Below are 6,066 nucleotides of genomic sequence, written 5' to 3' on the forward strand. Positions count from 1 at the left end.
CTAGAATGAGGAAAGTAGATAATATACTGACCTATTGCCCAAGGTCAAGTAGTCAGGACTAGACAAAGGCTTTGGATAGAATATGGACATGTAGCTTCATAAGTTCCATTGATTCCATGAAAGGCAACTCAATAGCATGCCAATACTCCATACTGTAACTAAATTTTCAGATGTTCAAAAACATCTTTAAGACAATAGACAAAAGACATTGTTAATATTATTGGCAGGAATGTCTCGCAGTGAACATGTACCATGTCCCTTAGGTCACAGACTCCGCTGCCATGAAGGTGAAAATTAAGTGTTGGAATGGTGTGTTCCCCTTGGCTCTGGGTAGCCAATGGTGAGAACTGCAGCATCTGCAGGATGGTGTTTAATGGCTGCTGTTCAGTCTGTAAGGTGCCTTTTGATGACTGGCCCCTGGTGTGGGGACAGTGCTCACACGGCTTCCATATACACTGCATCCTCGAGTGATTGAATGCTCAGCAAGTACAGCAGCACTGCCCCATGTGTGGCCAAGAGTGGAAGTCCAGTTCCCTCTCCCAGCATTGTGCCAGGCTTCCGTTCCTTTCCCTTCCAGTCACCAAATATGGCATCCAGAGTCACCTTTGCCCAGTGGTACCCAGGGACCTTGTTCTTCCTTAGTCTCCTTCCCACAGTGGTACCAAGGAAACTTACTCTGTACTGCAGACAAGGATGCTTTGTGTTTGGCTGAGACAAGGTTAAAACAGGGACTGGAGATTTGCTTGTTTTTTTTTTTTTTCCCATCACATCACTGACATTTTTATTCAATAAGGAAAACTCATTAAAGTTCAGAGCCTTGCTGGGAAAAAAAAAAAAAAAGATTATCGGCATATTGTCAGTAGAGATATGGCAAGCCCAGTGGGAACCAGTGGTACATTCAGAGTACTCAAAGACATAATGAAACACAAACAGCCTATCAGGGAATCTAAATTTAGTAAAGCCATTTTTCAGAAAGATAAAGACTCCCTCCAATAATAAGTGGGGTGGGTCTCTAATGAAGGAAATAAGATTAGGAAACTATGTGCCAACATGAAATAATGAAGCTCATGACATAGGTATTCATGATGCTCTAATACTGTAATAGCAGATAGGAAACCATGTATACTTCTAGAACAAAGTTAGCAGGCATGCATATATGAGTGGGCCCTGTCCCCAAAGGAAACAGGTTCTCCCTTCTTCAGCCACCACTAGTTGCCAATAGCTCCTGGTCCTACACACATCAAGTACAGGCGGCTCTAAGTGGATGGAGTGAGCTTGAAAATGGAGCAGATGAAGTTGGGAGGGAAGAACAGAGATGTACAGTGGAGGAGAGGGAGTGGGTTGTGGTTTGATGAAAGCATTATATACGTGTGTGAAATTCTCTGGCAATAATAAAAGAAAAAGAAAACACACAAATCAAATTTCTTTTTTTTTAACTTAAAAAAGAAAAATGCATTAAGAATAAATACATTTTTACCCATATTAAATTCAGCCTATCTGACTTCAGAGCAAAAAAAAAAAAAAAAAAAAAAAAAAAAAAAAAAAAAAAAATAGAAAGAAAGAAAGAAAAAGAAAAGAAAACTTCTCCGAAGCAAATTTGAGTAACAACGACAGTGTAGAAGTCCAGGGAGATATGACGCATTGTGCATAGACCTGACAGAAGAGCATCCAGGTATCTCAGACAGAACCTGCCAAAAGTCCGTGCGACATGTGAGACCACTTTTATAGCAGGGAAAATGGGCAGGTTCACAGCAGCAGGTCCGTAGGTTCAGTGCAACAGCACTAAATCACCTGGGTATAGCTGACATCACAGCCAACGACGATTAAATACCCCTCCCAACTCAAACAGAGCATTTGTCAGCACAGCCCAACTCTTCTTCAGCTCTGAACTCATTTCCAGACTTGAAAGATGAGACCAAGTGGTGGCTCATCTCAGACCACAAAGAAATCAGTAACAGAAAGATGTCCAGAAAACCATAGAAATAGCTAAATCAAACATAGATCAAAGACAAGTAACAAGATAATTTTAAATACTTTAAGGTAAGTTAAAAGTATGACTTATCAAAGTGGAATCTCTAGTTTTGAATGAATAAATAATTAAATAAAAAGTCTAAAAATCAATAATCTAAGCTTCTACCTTAGGAAAGCAGAAATGAGGAAGGCAAATTAAATTCCAAAATCAGCAGACAAATAAAAAAATAATGAAGTTAAAAGAGAGATTAATGAAACAGAGCCCGGAGAACAATAGAGAAAATAAATTAAGACAAAAAGCTAGTTCTTTGAAAATATCAATAAAATGGATAAATCTCCAGCTAAGTTAAATAATAAAAGATATAAATCACTGATATCAGAAATAAAAGGGGACCGCAGGATGTTTGCAGAATAAGCATTAAAAGTGTTTCATAAATAAGCCTGTGCCCACGAATTTATTTCTAATAATGTAAAAAAAAAAAAAAAAAAAAAAAAAACCCTTGAAGCTTCTCAAATACACATAGGAAGAAACAGGCAATCTGAACAGTATAGTGTAGGCTAAATAAACTGAATTAACAACTCACAATCTATCAGCAAAGTAAGCACAGGGCCTATGAAGGGCTAATGGTGAACGCTACCAAACATGGGAGGAAGAAATTACAGCCACCATCCCCTGCATTTTCTCAGTCCCTGTGGCAACATGACCCTAATTTCCAAACTACACATGTACATGACAAGAAGAAAATTAACACCGCAGACAGATATTTGTCATGAATATTCTCAGTAAAATTTTAACACATAGAACTTATAATGGTGTTTAGAGAATCACACACAATCATGAAGTATGATTCATTGCAGATGTGGAAGGCTACACTAACCTTCTAAATCAATTAATGCAATTTATCACAGTAGCAAGGCAAAGAGAAAAAACGGTCATATCAACAGAGACAGAAAATCCATTCGACAGAAATGTAACAATGTTTATGATGAAAACAAAACTAAGAAGGGAGCTTTTTGAACAAGAAAAATTATGAATAATATAAATGTATATGTAAAAGATATTTAATAAGAAATTAAAATTTTTAAATGAAAAAGTATGAAATACCTACATTTCGTCCACAAATATGGTAAAGGTAAGGATGTAGACTCTCACCACCACTTCTGTACCATAATCCTGGGAATTACAGTGAAGATGATACTATGGGGAAAAGAAAACAAATGGTGCACATATTGTGGAAAGAGCAATAAACTGCCATTCACAGCTGGCATGACTATGTAGGGAACCCAAATTTATCAACAAAGATGCTTCCAGAAACAACTTGATGATAGCAAAGCTGCATATACAAGGTTAATATACCAAAGTCAGTCTTCTTTTGCCTTAAACAATGAACAATAGAATTTAAAACACATTCTTTTCTATTATAAACCTCACAAATTGGAATACTTGGGCATAAATCTGGTAAAAAAAAAATATACTTATAAGCTCTGAGGAGAACTAAATCTCTGATTTTAAGAACACAAAACAAGCCAAGCGTGGTGGCGCATGCTTTTAATCCCAGCACTCAGGAGGCAGAGGCAGATGGATTGCTGTGAGTTCAAGGCCAGCCTGGTCTACAGAGCGAGTCAAAGACAGCCAGAGAAACACAGAGAAACCCTGTCTCAAAACAAAAGCAAAAACAGAAACAAGAACACAAAATAAATGGGGAGGTAACCTATGCTCATGGGTAGAAAGACAGCATCAATTATTAATGTGTCAGCTCTTCCCAGTTTGGTCAATAGATTCAACAAAATTTGAGTCAAAACCCGTGTGTGTGTGTGTGTGTGTGTGTGTGTGTGTGTGTGTGTGTGTGTGTGTTCCTTATGAATGTTGACAACTGGTTCTCAAGTTTGTATGGGAAGTCCAAGCACTCAGAACAGTCAGCTCAAACTAAGTTGAAGATTGGTATTGCCTGAGTGAAGACTCCCTGTGAAGCTATCATGATGTAGACAACAATGGGAACAGAAGAGAGGAGACAAGTTATTCTAATACAGGAACAGATCCACACAGGTAAATGATCTTTGACAAAGGAACAAAAGTATTCCAAAGGCAAAAAGTAGCATTTTCCACCACTGGAGTTGAAGCAACCAGATATCCATATACAAAAAGGAAAAGGTATAGTAAATATAAAATGCAAATGTATAGAGCTATTATTACAAAGGGAAAGTCCTAGATGTAAGAAAAAGTACGTAACAAAACTCTGATGTAAGATTTTAAGGACACAAAAACAAACCAGGGGATAGCCTATGTCCATGGGCAAAAGACAGTAATGATAAATCACAACTTTATTTGATGCAATTATTATTTATCTGGAGAACCTTGATCTAGCTGTCCTTATCAGACACTGTTCGGATACTTTCTAAGAATGTAAGTATTAACTGGCTCATTCTTTGTAGAAACTCCTTGAGAGAGCCATCACTATTTCTCCTATTTTATAATGTTTAAAACTAAAATTTGCTTCACAAAAATATTAAGCAAGGGAGCTGGTGACTCAGAAGGCTGAGACTCAAGTCACGTGTGGCCACAGACTCATTCCTTCAGAAAGCAGTGACAACAAAATGGAAAGTTCTATGGCATTTGCTTGGTAGTCACAGGATTTTTAACTGTGTTTATTCTCCCAGTGCATGGACATGGACATATGTCTCCATTTACTTGTGCCTCTATTTTGTTTATTTCATCAACACTTTATAATTTTTATGTACAGACTGTTCACTCACTCATTAGCTGAAAATTACTGACGGGCATCTTTTTTTATTTTATTTAGGTAGTTTATTTAGATTACATCTCAATTGTACCCCCTCACTTGTATTTCACTTGTATCTTCCCTCCCTCCCTCCCTCTTTCACCCTATTCCCCTCTCCTAGGTCTGTGACAGAGGGGACCTCTTCCCCTACCATATGGTCACAGCCTATCAGGTCTCATCCTGGTAGTGTGCTTACCCTTCCTCTGGGTACCACCAGGCCTCCCCACGAAGGAGGAGTGGTCAAATAGGGGGCACCAGAGTTCATGTCAGAGTCAGTTGATGGGCGTCTTTTAACAATATTATGAATAGTTTTATTTCTAAAATTGATTTTTAGACAAAGCAATCAGGGTAAGGAGAACAATATTGAATGTGTCATACTCTTGACTTCAACATGTATTCTAAAGCTTCTGAAGTGGAAACAGCATGGTACTGTCACAGAAATGATCAGCATCCATCAGTGGAATAGAACAGAAAACTTAGAACTTAGAAATATATCCCTGTATTTATAGTTTACTCATTTCCCACACATCAGGAGAAAAAGACTGACTGGGACAACTGGGTTTCCACCTGTAGAAGAATGAAATTGTACTCTCATCTCACACCATATATAAAGTTCAGACTGTGGGAAAGACTCAAATGTAAGAGACAAAAATGGGAAATTTTCTAGGAGAAGCTGTAGAGAGCAAGATCTAGGATGGTGTCCATGATTTTTTTCAGGTAGGATTCAAATTTCAAAGGAAAATTAAAAACAGATAAACCTTATTAAAAACAGGTTTATTTTTGAGGCAGGATCTCATTGTAGCCTTGACTGTCCTGGAACTTGCTATGTAGACCAGACTGGCCTCAAACTTACAAAGATCCACCGCCCAAGTGCTAGGATTAAAGGCATTTGTCACCACATCTATTCCAATGTAAGGATTTTTTTGAAAATATTTTTATTATGTTTCTTTTTTTAACATACACATTTATATTTTTACACATGAGTAAAATAAACTACATACAGCAGGAAGAATCACAAGACAATCAGGAATTATATAAATATTATGTTCAGAGTCACTTGGCCATTTGTATTTGGCAAACTTGAAGTAAACATCTTTCCTATCTTGTTGGGTCTAAATTTCTGAATGGAGATTAATATCTATCATATCTCATCTCTATTAACTTAAAATATCTATTTTGATCTAAAAAACACCTTAACCCCTAACCTACTAAGCTTAATTGAAAGACTAAACTCTCTGGTCTTCAAATCCATCAGAGACTTGAAAAGAGATAAAACTTAAATACCTGAGTGAACCTAGAGTGTGGGTTAGCAGCT

General features: G+C 37.3%; 1 pseudogene; it reads left to right on the forward strand.

Annotated features, from left to right (window-relative positions):
* Positions 1-281: 281 nt before the first annotated feature.
* LOC127199635 (anaphase-promoting complex subunit 11-like) lies at positions 282-642 on the forward strand (annotated as a pseudogene).
* The last annotated feature ends 5,424 nt before the right edge of the window (positions 643-6,066 follow it).

The sequence above is a fragment of the Acomys russatus genome, chromosome 15 (genome assembly GCF_903995435.1).
Source record: "Acomys russatus chromosome 15, mAcoRus1.1, whole genome shotgun sequence".
NCBI lineage: Eukaryota > Metazoa > Chordata > Mammalia > Rodentia > Muridae > Acomys > Acomys russatus.